This window comes from Nilaparvata lugens, chromosome 4 (assembly GCF_014356525.2).
Source record: "Nilaparvata lugens isolate BPH chromosome 4, ASM1435652v1, whole genome shotgun sequence".
NCBI classification, from domain to species: Eukaryota; Metazoa; Arthropoda; class Insecta; order Hemiptera; family Delphacidae; genus Nilaparvata; species Nilaparvata lugens.
In genome coordinates, this window is record NC_052507.1 from 29,980,949 (window position 1) to 29,994,739 (window position 13,791).

General features: G+C 34.8%; 1 long non-coding RNA gene across 1 annotated transcript; it reads left to right on the forward strand.

Moving 5' to 3' along the window:
* The first annotated feature begins 2,259 nt into the window (after positions 1-2,259).
* Positions 2,260-12,092, forward strand: LOC111045782. Its single transcript, XR_002605730.2, has 2 exons — positions 2,260-2,412; positions 11,884-12,092. It is a non-coding gene; the product is annotated as an uncharacterized LOC111045782 (long non-coding RNA).
* The last annotated feature ends 1,699 nt before the right edge of the window (positions 12,093-13,791 follow it).

The following is a 13,791-nucleotide window of genomic DNA, read 5'->3' on the forward strand; positions in this document are numbered from 1 at the left end:
TAATTATATTTGAGCTAATATATTATCAAGACTGCCTTATTCCTAAAGTTATTGTGTTTCATTCTTTTCTGATAATACTCATGACCAAAGATACTAAACATGACCAACTCCAGCTGAACTACTCTCGTTTGTGTGAGTGTAATAGTTAAACTTTCTCAGTTAAAGCATACTTTCGAATTGGATCAATAAGAAGCGATTGCTTGGAAATTCAATTCTATAAACTGAATACACTTGAGACAAATTTTATGGATCGAAAAATACTTTACATGTGGGGCGAATTATTTGAAAATTTACAAAAATAATAGAAAAACTCAAACTTAATTATTTCGTGTTGGATTTTCTTAATTTATGGTGAACTTCTACTACTCCAATGTAATTGCCTGACGGACTAGTTACCCTTGAATAAATATGATCAATTCAAATAATGTGCATATATTATAGGAATTGGTAGTTCAATTCCTTTTTTTCAATTCATATCATAATCATTTCGGAGCAAAGGTTTTTAGTTCTAGGAAAAAAACGCTACAATTAAGAATGATCTCTTCATTGCAAACAGTATAAGTTATGTGAGTTTCGACCCCGGCAAGTCCCACAGAATCCTCCATTCTGGAACGATTACTTCTGTAGTCACCGACAAACAAAACCAAGAACCTAGGAGCAGGATTTCATGATTCTTTTGAAGGATATTATTGGAAAGACTTACTTTTGATCTTCAATCTTTTCCCTTTCTCTGAACTGTTGACATTATTGAGGCGTTCTTCTTCTTCTTCTTCTTCTTGTCATATTGGACTTATCATTCTCATTCTATCTTATCGTTCAGCATCTTTGCAAATCACTGCATTTGTTTTTCTTAGAAGACGTTCCAAAGAAGTTGATTGGAAGGATTTATTCCGTCTGCAACGGCTCAAAGCGAAATCATCTTCAGACAGAGTGATTGTGAAGTCTATGCTTTCCAATAAAGAATAAATTATTATGGGGACCAAGATTGAATTTTGTCTCTAAACTACATTTCCATCTTCTCAACACGGCAAATCCATGAATAAACTTGAAACGTGAATGGAACGCTAATAACGTTCTTGGAATAACAAACGTTGTACCTATAGGCCCACCGGTACCAGATAACAAAAGTAAAAATTTACATCCGCAGTAATCATTGCCATTTTGAAGTTTGTAATCAGTAGCGTATAAAAAGAATTATTCACGATTTTAAGGATAACAGTTCCTTGCAGCTTAGTCGATAAAATTGAAGGAAGCATTAGGAACAAGATGGAACTTGGCGGATGATTTCTGTTTAAGGAATATTGATTTTTGAAAAACTTTTCCAAGCATAGTCTCATTACTCATCCAACAACAAAAACATAATCTTATAATATTATTGGGAGATCAATATGATCAACCATTTAATAAAAATCTTGTCATTTTGACAGTAGTAGCTCTTTACGGAGAAACATAATGTAAAACGTACCGTGGAAAATTTCCCTTCAAACTTCAAACTTATTAAGTTTTGTCCTAGTCAATAGACAAGGAATGATCTAGAAATTGTGGTTTTGAGTAGAATTATAAATTGATTTTGATTCTTCCATATTTCCTCGAATATGATGTTTTGATTTAGTCGAAGTTCTATTTTACACAATTTTTCCATAGACAAACAGTTTCCTAGTAAACAATAAAGTGACTGTGATAGAGAATATCAATAATTATTCATTTACATGCTGAACATTTCAAGTAACTCGTGTATCGTTAAATCTTCACTTTCAATAATTTTCTCAAATTATTAGTCTATTTCAATAGACTCAATTAGCCTATTTCAATAGGCTAAGGACAGAAGAGTCCCTCTTTTCATCATAAGCGTGAATTATGGTCAATATAATTCAACGATTTTGTTTTCGACAAAAATTGAGGCCCAAGTCTCAAGTCACAGGAATTTTCCTTAACATGTGATTATACTTCCATTCATAACGGTGAGTTATGATCAGTGTAAATGAGAAATAACTTGTTCTCGACAATAATAGCAAAGTGGTAAATATTGATGTTTGCATCAACGTCATCCGATATTAATCGATGTTAATCGAGGTATATTCGTTTTATTCAGAAAAATGATAATAATCAGCATAATTGAAAAAGTTTTATTTGACAAAATATGGTATGTTAGACGTCATATACGTTCATATTTTCTAAAATTCCGGATGAGTAAATATTGAAGTTTGGAACGTCACTCGTAAAAAGCAATTTAATAATTGAATTCTTGTTCCAATTCTTGGTTTATTGGTTCTGTTTCAAATTACGCAATTGACAGACACGAGAAACCAGCGTGTATAAATGAGAAGAATTATCTAATTTGTTACCAATTCGAGTTGATTACTGCTACGTGCTACCTTACATTGAATCATGCTCAATCTGGCAAAGATATCTGTAAGTAGTTTATTTCTTCAATTTTGGTAAATCATACAACTAATCCATTCATTTCTATTCTCTAGCTTTTGGTGATTGGGGTTTCATTTGCTTTGACTGATCTTCTAGTAATATTGGTATGGTATAATATTTTAATGGAATTAGCCTGTTGTTAGTTACTTTGAATGTTTAGTTCAATAAATGTATCGAAACAAATAACATTACTATAATACTATTTAAATACTGTTCATATCATACGACTGAATCGTGCTCCCTCGAGGAGCAGACTCCCCACTCCCGTCTCACCATCTTTGAATCCACCTCATTCTTTTGAGAAGCTGATCTTGTCTGCCACTCCTATCTATTTCTAGTTTTTAATTAGACCCTTTATGTTGGTGAAAATGATGGTAACAGCTAAATATTAATTTTAAAAGTATAATTCGACAGTAGAAATAATTTGCGAATCCTATTCGATTGAAAAACTACTTATCTTTCACTTCAAAATTTTGGTCCACCATCTTGGAACCGTCATTTTGAATCCAACTCAATTTTTCAAAGGGAATAAGATGATACATGATAAAGCTCATTATTATGGTACATGATTACAAAAGAAAATTAATGGCGATAGCCTCACATCGATATCTCAAACCGTTTCAAAGTTATTTACATTTAAAGACTCTAATAAATCGTACTTAATATCGTACATAATATTTCACCAATCCTATAAAGCTTATTTCGGACTGATATAAATTTGAAGGAAAGATATTGAAGGGTTTGCCTGTTTCCTCCCTCCCAATAGAATAGAATAGAATAGAAAAGAATTTTATTGTTCTCAATACACAATTACATCGAATAATAAACACTTTACATTTTATCCAATGAAGTAACATGTAGTATTATTCATTCTATGGTTGACAAAAATTCATTAGGCATGGCCGAAGCCGTCAGCCAGAGTTGGTAGATAAAGATAATAGTTTTCCTTAACTAACCAAGATAAAACGTTTGATAAATTTCAGTCATTGATTCCGGTACTCTATACAAGAATAGTTATAAGCCTTCCTCAACATAGACGAACTATTATTGAACTATAATTGAAAAACAAAGTTTATTCTCATTTACAAAACAAGATAAGATTCAGGTAAACAACAATAACAAAAACAATATATTACAGAGAAGCCTAGGTTAAGAGTACTAACTATTTCACAGTTCAAAAGTTGAATTCATTAATAAGGAAATTTCTATATGTTCCCGCTGATCTTAAATACCCCTCCAACCGCACCCAGTCCTCCCCGTTAAGATATCTCCGCACTACTTCGTCTCCTAGTACTTGGTGCTGTAACCAATTTTTCCTTTGCTCTCCCAATACCTTACAGCGGCCTATAAAATAATAAATTTCTTCCCTTTCTCCACTATTGCACAAAGAACATATTATATTAGCCCCCTCTCTACCCGGTCTGAAATTTAATGGCAATAAGGAGCCTCTTGCTTTGAATATATTACTAATGAACCGTCTCTTATTCTTATCATACATGTAGCTTTTATTCATTTGATTATTTTCCAGTCTGAGCTCAGCATAGATTGAGTGATAATGTGCATTTTCAGATCTATTCCATAAATCTCTTATCCACTTTTCTTCAATATTATTAATTACATCCGAGCTTCTCAATTTCCATTCATCAGACTGAGTCACTGGGTCCACTCAATTAATATCATTCAATCCGAACAGCCTTCTCCACTCCTCGCACCATCCAAACTTATTTTGAGCCATCGTAATGGTAATTTTTTTGGGAAACCTGTTATCTGATAACGCTATTGTTTTCAAAACATAATCTCTGTTCATTCTTAAAGTTTGGAGATACATTTCTTTTACATCAGTATCCAAATACAATATATAATTAGGAGTATTTCTAGGTAACCAGTAAAGACGCTTAATAAAAAATCTGTGGAATATTTCTAGATCGTTTCTTTCCTGATAACCCCACACTTGTGCTGCATAAGTAACCGTTGATCTACTAACTGCATTGAAAACTTGCCATTTTGTTGAGACAGTCACTTTGTCATTTGCTATCAGTTTATTCCACAAACTTTGAATTCCAAATTTTGCTGTACTTAATTTTTGCCTGAAATGAGCCGTTAATGACAGAGTTGATGTAAAAACTAAACCTAAATACTTATACTCCTTCACAATTTCTACAGGTTCACCCCCATACTTCCACTTCTCCCTTTTACATAGCTTTCCTCCATTTCTAAAAACCATCATCTTTGATTTCTCCATATTAATAACAAGATTCCAGCGATTACAATAAGTATGTAGTCTATCGATCATTCTCTGCATTTCAGTAACATTATCGGAAATGATTACAAGATCATCTGCATAAAGAAGAGCGTTCAATTTCATATCTCCTACCTTAATTCCCCCTCCCAAAATATCGCAAATATCATAAATAAATGCGGAGAACAAAAGTGGAGACATCAGACAGCCCTGCCTTAATCCGCTTTCAATACTTATGTCTTCAGTTTGACGCCCCTCCTTGCACCATATTGATGATTTTGCATTCGGCCCATATAGTGCTCTTATTAAATTAACAAATTTATTTGAAACTCCTATCTCAGCCAGTCTATAAAAGAGTGCTTGTCTCTCTACTGAATCGAACGCAGCTTTATAATCGACGAAGAAACAGTATAATCTTTTACGCATGGATAGAGAATGTTTAATTACGTTGAAAAGAATATAAATGTTATCAATTGCGGAGTAACCTTTCCGAAAACCTGCTTGATTCTCACTTATGACTTCTCGACCATAAATCCACTTCTCCAATCTTGTCAACAAGAAACTTACAAATATTTTGTAAATTGCATTAGTAAATGAAATCGCTCTGTAGTTCTCAGGATTATTGGGATCATTTTTCTTATACAATGGAAATATTATAGACTTTGTGAATGACTCTGGTACATCAAGAAAACGAAATATACGGTTATAAAACATGCACAGTAGCTGTCGGAATTCTATTGGCGCTTCTTTAAAAAACTCAGCCGGTATTCTATCAACACCTGGTGCTTTATTGTTTCGAGCTTTTTTCAAAGCTAAATCTATTTCTGTTATCTCGATTGGCTTGTCTAATGAATCGTCGATAACAAGAGGCTCAACCCACGATATCGGTCCACTACATCTAACAGGTGTATACAACTGTCTAAAGTGCTGTATCCATTGTTCTGGACTAATATTTCCACTTCGCGTAAGTTTTCCCTCCCTGAAAAACCGAGCCAGCTCCCAAAATTTCTTAGAATCCCTTACAGTTTTTAGTTTTTCCTTAATGTCGGCCCAATAAGCTTCTTTCTTTCTCTTACATAACAACTTATATTCCTTTATCTTTGACGTGTAATCGTTCTTCACTTGCTTGGAATTCGTTCTTCTAAATAATTTGAGAAGCGCAAACACGCGATCTCTGTATCTTACACATTCTCCATCAAACCAGGCATTTTTCCTGACATCAATCTTATTTCCTCTCTGCGATATTGAGCCGCTAGCTGAATCAGCTATCAATTTTGTCAATAAATTATTTGCTGCATCTATGTTTCCTGGTAGAAAATCTATTTTACGACTCTCCCCAGCAAGCCTTTCAGCATAACCACTGTCATCTAGTTTTCCCCATGTCAATTTCGGTAATAACGGTAGCAAATTTTGATTGAATTCCAACTTATCACTAAACACATTCAAAACAATAGGCATATGATCTGAAAACATTGCAGGTAAAACACTAAATTCCTTAACTACTTTTAAACGATCTAATGCTACGCAACATAAATCGATTACTGAAGCTCCCCTTGCATTTATTAAAGTATATTCACCATCAGTATCACCCCTAACTCTTCCATTTAATATTAACAAGTTAAAATCTTCGCAGAAATCTATAGTCTTTCTACCTTTTGCATTAATAAAACTATCTTTGGAACTACGGATATGACTCACAGTGATATTATCTAAACTCAAATCTGGAGGTAGATTCTGAGAATTATCAATTCTCCCATTCATATCACCCATCACAATAAGGTTATTAGTATCATTCCACGAGATAAAAATCATACAGTGCATAATAATCAAAATCCCAATCCGCTTGTAAGCCACCGCTTAAATAAACTGGGACCACATAAATATCTTGCTTTACAAATTTGATCACTTGTCTACCGTTCAAAATACTAGTTGTAATATAATCTCTCATAATTTTCCTTATTGCGATTACCTGACGGTTTTTGATATTGGATAAATTAAAAGCTGTTGAGATATATTTATATTTTTTTTATTGTAAAGAGGAGAATTGGAAATTACATTTAGTATTAAAAAAAATTGAAAAATAGCTTACGGCGCAAAAATTACGTCATTTAAATGTTGACCACCATTTTCTGTACACTGTACGAGTCTCTTGGAAAAGTTCGTCATGACTCTCTCCAACGTTTGCCGCGGGATCTCACGAAGTTCTCGCCGAATATTCTCCTTCAGTTGATCCAAATTTCTTGGCTTGTCAACATACACTCTTCCCTTGAGATACCCCCACAGATAAAAGTCCCAAGGGGACAAGTCGGGAGAACGTGCTGGCCATTCAATGTCACCCCTGAGCGAGATCAGCTTGCCTGGGAAAAATCCTCTGAGTTGAGCCATGGAGGCCCGCGAGGTATGGGCAGTAGCTCCGTCCTGCTGAAACCATACCCTCCTGAGAGGTATGCGGTGGTGACGTAACTCAGGAATGAGAAAGTCACGGATCATGGCAACATAACGCTCTGAGTTCACTGTCACTGTATGGCCACCCTCTTCAAAAAAATAAGGCCCTATAACTGTTGACCTACACACTGCAGCCCAGACAGTTACTTTTTCACAGTGAAAAGGCCGCTGATGAAGTTCCCGTGGGTTATTTGGGGCCCAATAACGGAAATTTTGTTTATTAACACATCCATTAAGGTGGAAATGAGCTTCGTCTGAAGTCAAAACAATGATTCCAGGGTCTTCCTCAATCTTTCTTCACATGGTTTCAGCAAAATTCAACCTTCTACCAAAATCTCCTGCTTGTAACTCTTGAACAATAGCAATCTTGTAAGGGTGGAAGCTCAAGTCGTCATGAAGAATACGTCTCACAGACCGGTCGGAGATCCGAAGAGCTTGGGCGTGACGAATGGCAGAGCGACGAGGGCTCCGTTCAAAAGCATGTCGAACAGCCTCAACGTTAGCAGGAGTTCTTACCGTTCGAGGTGATCCTCCTCTCCTTCTTGTGGTTCCAAACGCAGTGTTCTGAAAGTTCCGAACCCACAGAAGAATTGTGTTTCGTGACGGGATCGCACCACGAGGGGGAATGTTAAACCGTATACGGAAACTCCTTTGCGTTAGAATCACAGAATCATTATTTCTAAAAAACGTCTCGACTACAAACGCACAATGTTCAGCGGTCCAACGCTCCATTGTTACTGAACTAATGAGCTTCCACTCAAGGTGAACAAGATGGCGCCCATCCCCACCCGCCCAGTCACCCCCACCACCACCTATCCCCACTTAAAAACCGTCAGGTTTGACTGCCGGACCCAGTATCATATAAGGATCCAGAGAGCTTCAAGAACTGGCGTTGTAAGTTCTAAGGAATTTTAGAAGGATAAATTAGTGAACACCTGTATTCATGACAAGCGTTTTTAAGGATCAACTAGAAAATCTATAGTTGGTCTTTATTATTCTTTATTTGTGTACATGGTTACTGATAATCAGTCATCAACTATTCTTTTGATTTCCTTATTGGTATTCTTCAAGAACCTCATAGAAGCAGCAGTAAGAATTGATAATCACCGGTCATTGAACCCTATGGTGACTAATTGTATTGAGAAAATTCATGTTTCTACCACTGAGCTAGAGCTGAGGTTTGAACCCAGCAATTTTGCGAGTCAGACGGCCTTAATTTTTTGTGAATTTATTCGCAAAAGAGGGAATTTAGCAACTGCTCTCGCAGATATCAGAAACACGTCTTCACAATGTCCTGAATTTATTTTTCAATTTAGTATTGAAAGGTTCCTTCTTTAGTTGCTTGGCAATTTTATCTCTTTCATTAATAGACTCTATCAAGCCCAGCGTGATCCATGGTTTCAGTGGTTTTTCTTATGTTTAATTTTTTCTTCATATTTAGAAATATATATATGATTTGTAAGCGTATTAACAAACCTCTCAACCACAGAATCAACAGAATCATTATTGTTCAGAAATTTTTCGTGCAGTAGGTATGATTTTAGTTTATTTAAATCAATCATAGTGATTATATTTGTCTGTGTGACGGGAGTGTGAGGCAATTTACTGTTTAGATCTATATAAAGAGTGGTAGCAAAGTGATCAGTGATATTTAATTTAAAGACATAAGCTATTTTTGGTTTGATAGAATGTGTAGAATTCCTGAAGAATATATGATCAATTAAAGACTGACTATTATCCACCTTTCTAGTCGTAATGTTAATTAAAGAATTAAAACCATTTTCATTCATAACATTCAGATACTGGAATGTACAGCGATCAGTGCTCAAAATATCGATATTAATATCACCTGCAAAAACTACATTACGATTATTCGGAAGAGATTCAAGATAGTTATTCAACACTCGGATAAAATTATCTGTGTTGCTGTTCGGAGAACTATAGACTGCGATAACTTGTATTATCAAATCATTACCCAGTTCAACAATAACACTCAGCGCGTTAACTTCTATCAACTCACAATCTAAAACTGTGAAATTATATTTTTTGTTAATATACATGCAAAGACAGCATTATTAATAATCGGACGAATGCTTTTTGAGCATTTATTAAGTTTACTGGGCTGGTTTAGCAAATTGTAGCCATCAATATAAAAATTAATAGGCTTATCGCCAGAATACCAAGTCTCAGTTAGAATTATTATATCGAATGACACTTTGAAATTATTAAGACACACTATGAATTCATTAAAGTTCTTATAAATACTACGAATGTTCATTTTAAAAATGTTCATATAGTTAACTGGACTTGTTTCATTATCAGTGATTAAATCATAATTCACATTTTCAATTTCTCCCGTCTTAAAAACGTCATCACTCAGAATGTTACATAACTCGTTGAAAGAGTTCATACTAAATAAAAAAATCTTATTCTAAAAGCTCCAGAAAAGTCCTATTCAACCTGGTCCACTGAAGACTATTGAGAAGACTATACATGATTACCTACCCAATTAGTTCTATATTACTGTTAAGTAGTAACTTATCCAACCAATTCCTTTTTTTTAATACTTTTTGAAAGGCAAATAACATAGATGGAAAACAAGAGTAGCTCGTCCATTGCGGGTGAGGAACACAAACTGCACTGCACAACATAATCGATAGCGAACTGAATAGAATCTCAGCACTTCTTCTGTGGTGTGACTCTCTTGAGGTTTGTGTTAGAGTTGGTGTCGTGTGAACAGAGGTTTGAGCAAACTTGGCTCAAAGCCAGGTTTACGCAAATCTGGGTGTTTGCGCAAATATCGTTGTCGTGTAGACCCGGCATTACAAACACAAATATAATGAAAATAGTTTTATAGTTCCACAAGCCGTCACCCCGCTTCGATCACCATACCCCCGACTGGATCGTCCAAAAATGAGATCAGCGGGCTCGCTTCGCTTGCCTGCATTTTTCGTTTGAGCATGCTTCATTCCATCAGAAAGTCAAAGTACTTCCTCGCTCGATTCAATCACCGAATTATTTCAATTATTTAGTGCAAGGTGGAAAATTTCGTTAGGATATTATGAGAATTATTGTACTCCAGTCTAGCCTAATTTTGGGCATATCCTTGGCGTTATGGCGGGCGTTCAAATTCCTTCTAACACAACATTATTACAACCTAGCTTATATAGCTTCTGTACTAAATTTGAACAATTTCTGTTCATTTGTTCTCGATAAATCTGAGAAAAAGCAGCAAAACGCTGGAAAAACGCTAATTTTGGGCGGATCTTTGACGTTATTGCAAATTCCTTTTAACACAACATTATAACACCCTAGCTGAGCTTCTGTACTGAATTTGAACATTATCTGTTCATTTGTTTTCGATAAAGCTGAGAAAACGCTGAAAAAACGCAGATTTTGGGCGTATCTTTGGATTTTTTTCCAAATCCGTTCTTAGTGCGCCTCTAAAGGGCCAACTGAACATACCTACCAAATTTGAACGTTTTTGGTCCAGTAAATTTTTAGTTCTGCGAGTGAGTGAATGCCATTTCGCTTTTATATATAGATTCTGAAAATCAAAGTTATTATCCTATCAAATTTACTGAACTATAAATATTTATAATAGCTCAAGGACTATTTTCGCACAATTTGCTATTTCAGCAGACGCTTTCGCACAACGGCCTTCGCCTATAATAGTGGGCTGTCTATAGAATACTTCGCTCCGGTTGTGTGGCTGCTGCAGCTGAAGTTCATTTCTTTGGGGTGTTCATAGCTCTTTCAGGAGACATGATGAGAGTTCTGCGTGTGGGACTTTGGTGTTCATTTACTTGTTTGCTCGTATTGTTCCTATTTCATGTTTTTTTCAGTTTTGATCTATATCTCCTGTTAACTTTGTTTTTCATGTATTTTGTTTTCGTATTTTCTGCTTGTTTTATTCATACCATTTTATATTCAAATATTGTTTATGGTTTATACTTGTCTTTTTTCTTTAGAGCTACTTTAATATAAATAATAAAAATATAAATCTCAGTACCGTTTTAAATTATTTTGCCACAACATGTTTCGGACTTGAAAATGACATTAATGTCCGAAACATGTTGACAAAATAATTTGAAACAGTACTGAGATATATATTTTTATCTATGGTTTATACTTTTTGCTTGTAGCCTATCAGTTTTTCTACTGTTATTGTTTTTTCTTGTAAAATTGGTGTTACCGTTGGAAGTTGAATGAATAAATATTAAAATTGATTGAAAAAGTATACGAAAAAAGATTTATTTCCTATTAAAAAAAATTATATGAATAATCCTCATTGAAATTGAATACTTTCCGCTAAAAATTGACTGACTTGCCATTTATTTATGAGTAAAGCCCTGCACACACACATCGATTCTTGTTCGTACGATTTTTTCCGTCCTTATAAAATCTATTAGATTAAACAGATGATGTTTGCCAGGTTCTGAGACTCAGAGCTTAGAGACTATCGGCCTGTCGGCTAAGAAACTATATGATTGGACTTCTATCGTTAGGTAAACTTTTCATTACAAATTGAATTTGTTCCAATTATGAAATTAGAATCAATCAATAGAAAAATGCAAACAGGCCTATTACCATCGGCAATGAATTCAGAATCTTTAAGCTGAATTTTAAGATAATAAGTTAGGTAGTTAAAACGAGATTATGCGTCAAATATTCAATTCGAATCCCGTAGATTTATTAGCTAACAGTTTCATTTATTTTTGATACTGTTTGAAGAATAAGATTTATCAAGTCGAATCATTCATTTTCAATTTCAGATGCCCAATCTTCAGCAGCTATTGTTGGTGTGCTTTATCATTTATACTTTAGCGGTTGGTGACTGGTATCCCGGCAAAAAAGACAACGATGACGACAAGAAAAACTAATGAAATTTGAAACGGTAGCCTACAGTAGGCTACACGAATCGTATTATATGAATTATTCTACATATTATAGATATGAAAAAATAAAGCCAATTTACTGATAAGCGTTTTTTACTTTCCTTGCCCGATTACCATAGGTAAGGAAAGTATTGCTTTCCGAAAAAAATTAAGGTACCCCAATTTCTAAATTTCTATACTAGCTCAAATCAAATTTCTATAATATAAGGATCCGACACGAAAAATTTCGATCAAATGCGATTCAAGATGGCGACTAAAATGGCGAAAATGTTGTCAAAAACAGGGTTTTTCGCGATTTTCTCGAAAACGGCTCCAACGATTTCGATTAAAGTTATACCAGGAATAGTCATCGATAAGCTCTATCAACTGCCACAAGTCTCATATCTGTAAAAATTTCAGGAGCTCCGCCCCATCTATGCAAAGTTTGATTTCAGATTCTCAATTATCAGGCTTCAAATACAATTTAAACGAAAAAATTTAAGTGGAAAAGATTGAGCATGAAAATCTCTACAATTAATGTTCAGTAGCATTTTCACATAAAATTGGAAATAAGCTTGAAATTCGAGAAAATGTTATTATTTCAATTGCAATAAACTGTTGATTCTATTGAATCATTCACTATGAAGAGATAGCAGACTTCGTGTGTCTTCTGCGTTATTGTCCTGTCACCAGCTGGCGTATTTCTTTGAATAATAGTAGACTGTGATGCGCGTGAACACTAGCGTCAGGTGATCAATTTTCATAACGGCAAGGAAAGTTGTGTGAGTGTGCCACACCAGATTTTTAATGAACATAATATTAGTAATGAAATTAATTTCTCTCTAAAGAGACGTCAGATATTTTAAACTAGGAACAACTCATTTTTGAACCATCGCTTTTTCCTACCAATTAAATAAGAATTTTTCTGGATGGATAATAACCCATTAACTATTTATTTATCTATGTTTGTGATGTAATAACATTGGTAGAAAAATATCTCAACAAGAATGAGAATAATTTTCCTATTAGTAGATAATATTAAAACCACTGTGAATTATATATCTGAAATAGCGATACAGTACTCAAGATACAGCACAAACGAAACATGATTTAAATAATATTCATTCTACCAATTAGATGTTCTAAGAACAGTAGACTTTGTACAGCCTTCTTGAACAAATCATCTACCTTACACACAGGTATGACCCTTAATAATATTATTTCATAAGCATGGCACATCAGTTGAACATTAATCACATTGCTGTTCAACTTTATCATGTACTAGCCGTCAGGCTCGCTTCGCTCGCCATATCCGTCTAGCCAGGGGGCTCCGCCCCCTGGACCCCCGGCTGGATCGTCCAAGAATGAGATCAGCAGGCTCGCTTCGCTCGCCTGTATTTTTATCATATGTTAGGACAATCCAGTCGGGGGTCCAGACTAAACGGATATGGCGAGCGAAGCGATCCTGACTGCTAGTAATATAATATTCCCAGGATTGAAGTAGCAGTGCCCAATCAATATTTTTCCGCGATAAATGCATTTAAATCTTCAACTTGGTGCCAACCTAACAAAGACAACTCAACTTAATGCCAACCTGACAAAATTATTAATTTAGTTGCCAGTTAACAACTGTTTCAAAGAGGTACTCTATCTAGATTAGATGTTCTATAGTAACATATGATATGGAAATTTCAATTATAATTGAGAGATTGGGAGAAGAAGAATATACATGCTAAAAGACGAACTTTAAACCCTTAAAAACAACCCTTAGAGTTAAAATATTGCCAAAAGATTTCTTAGTGCGCC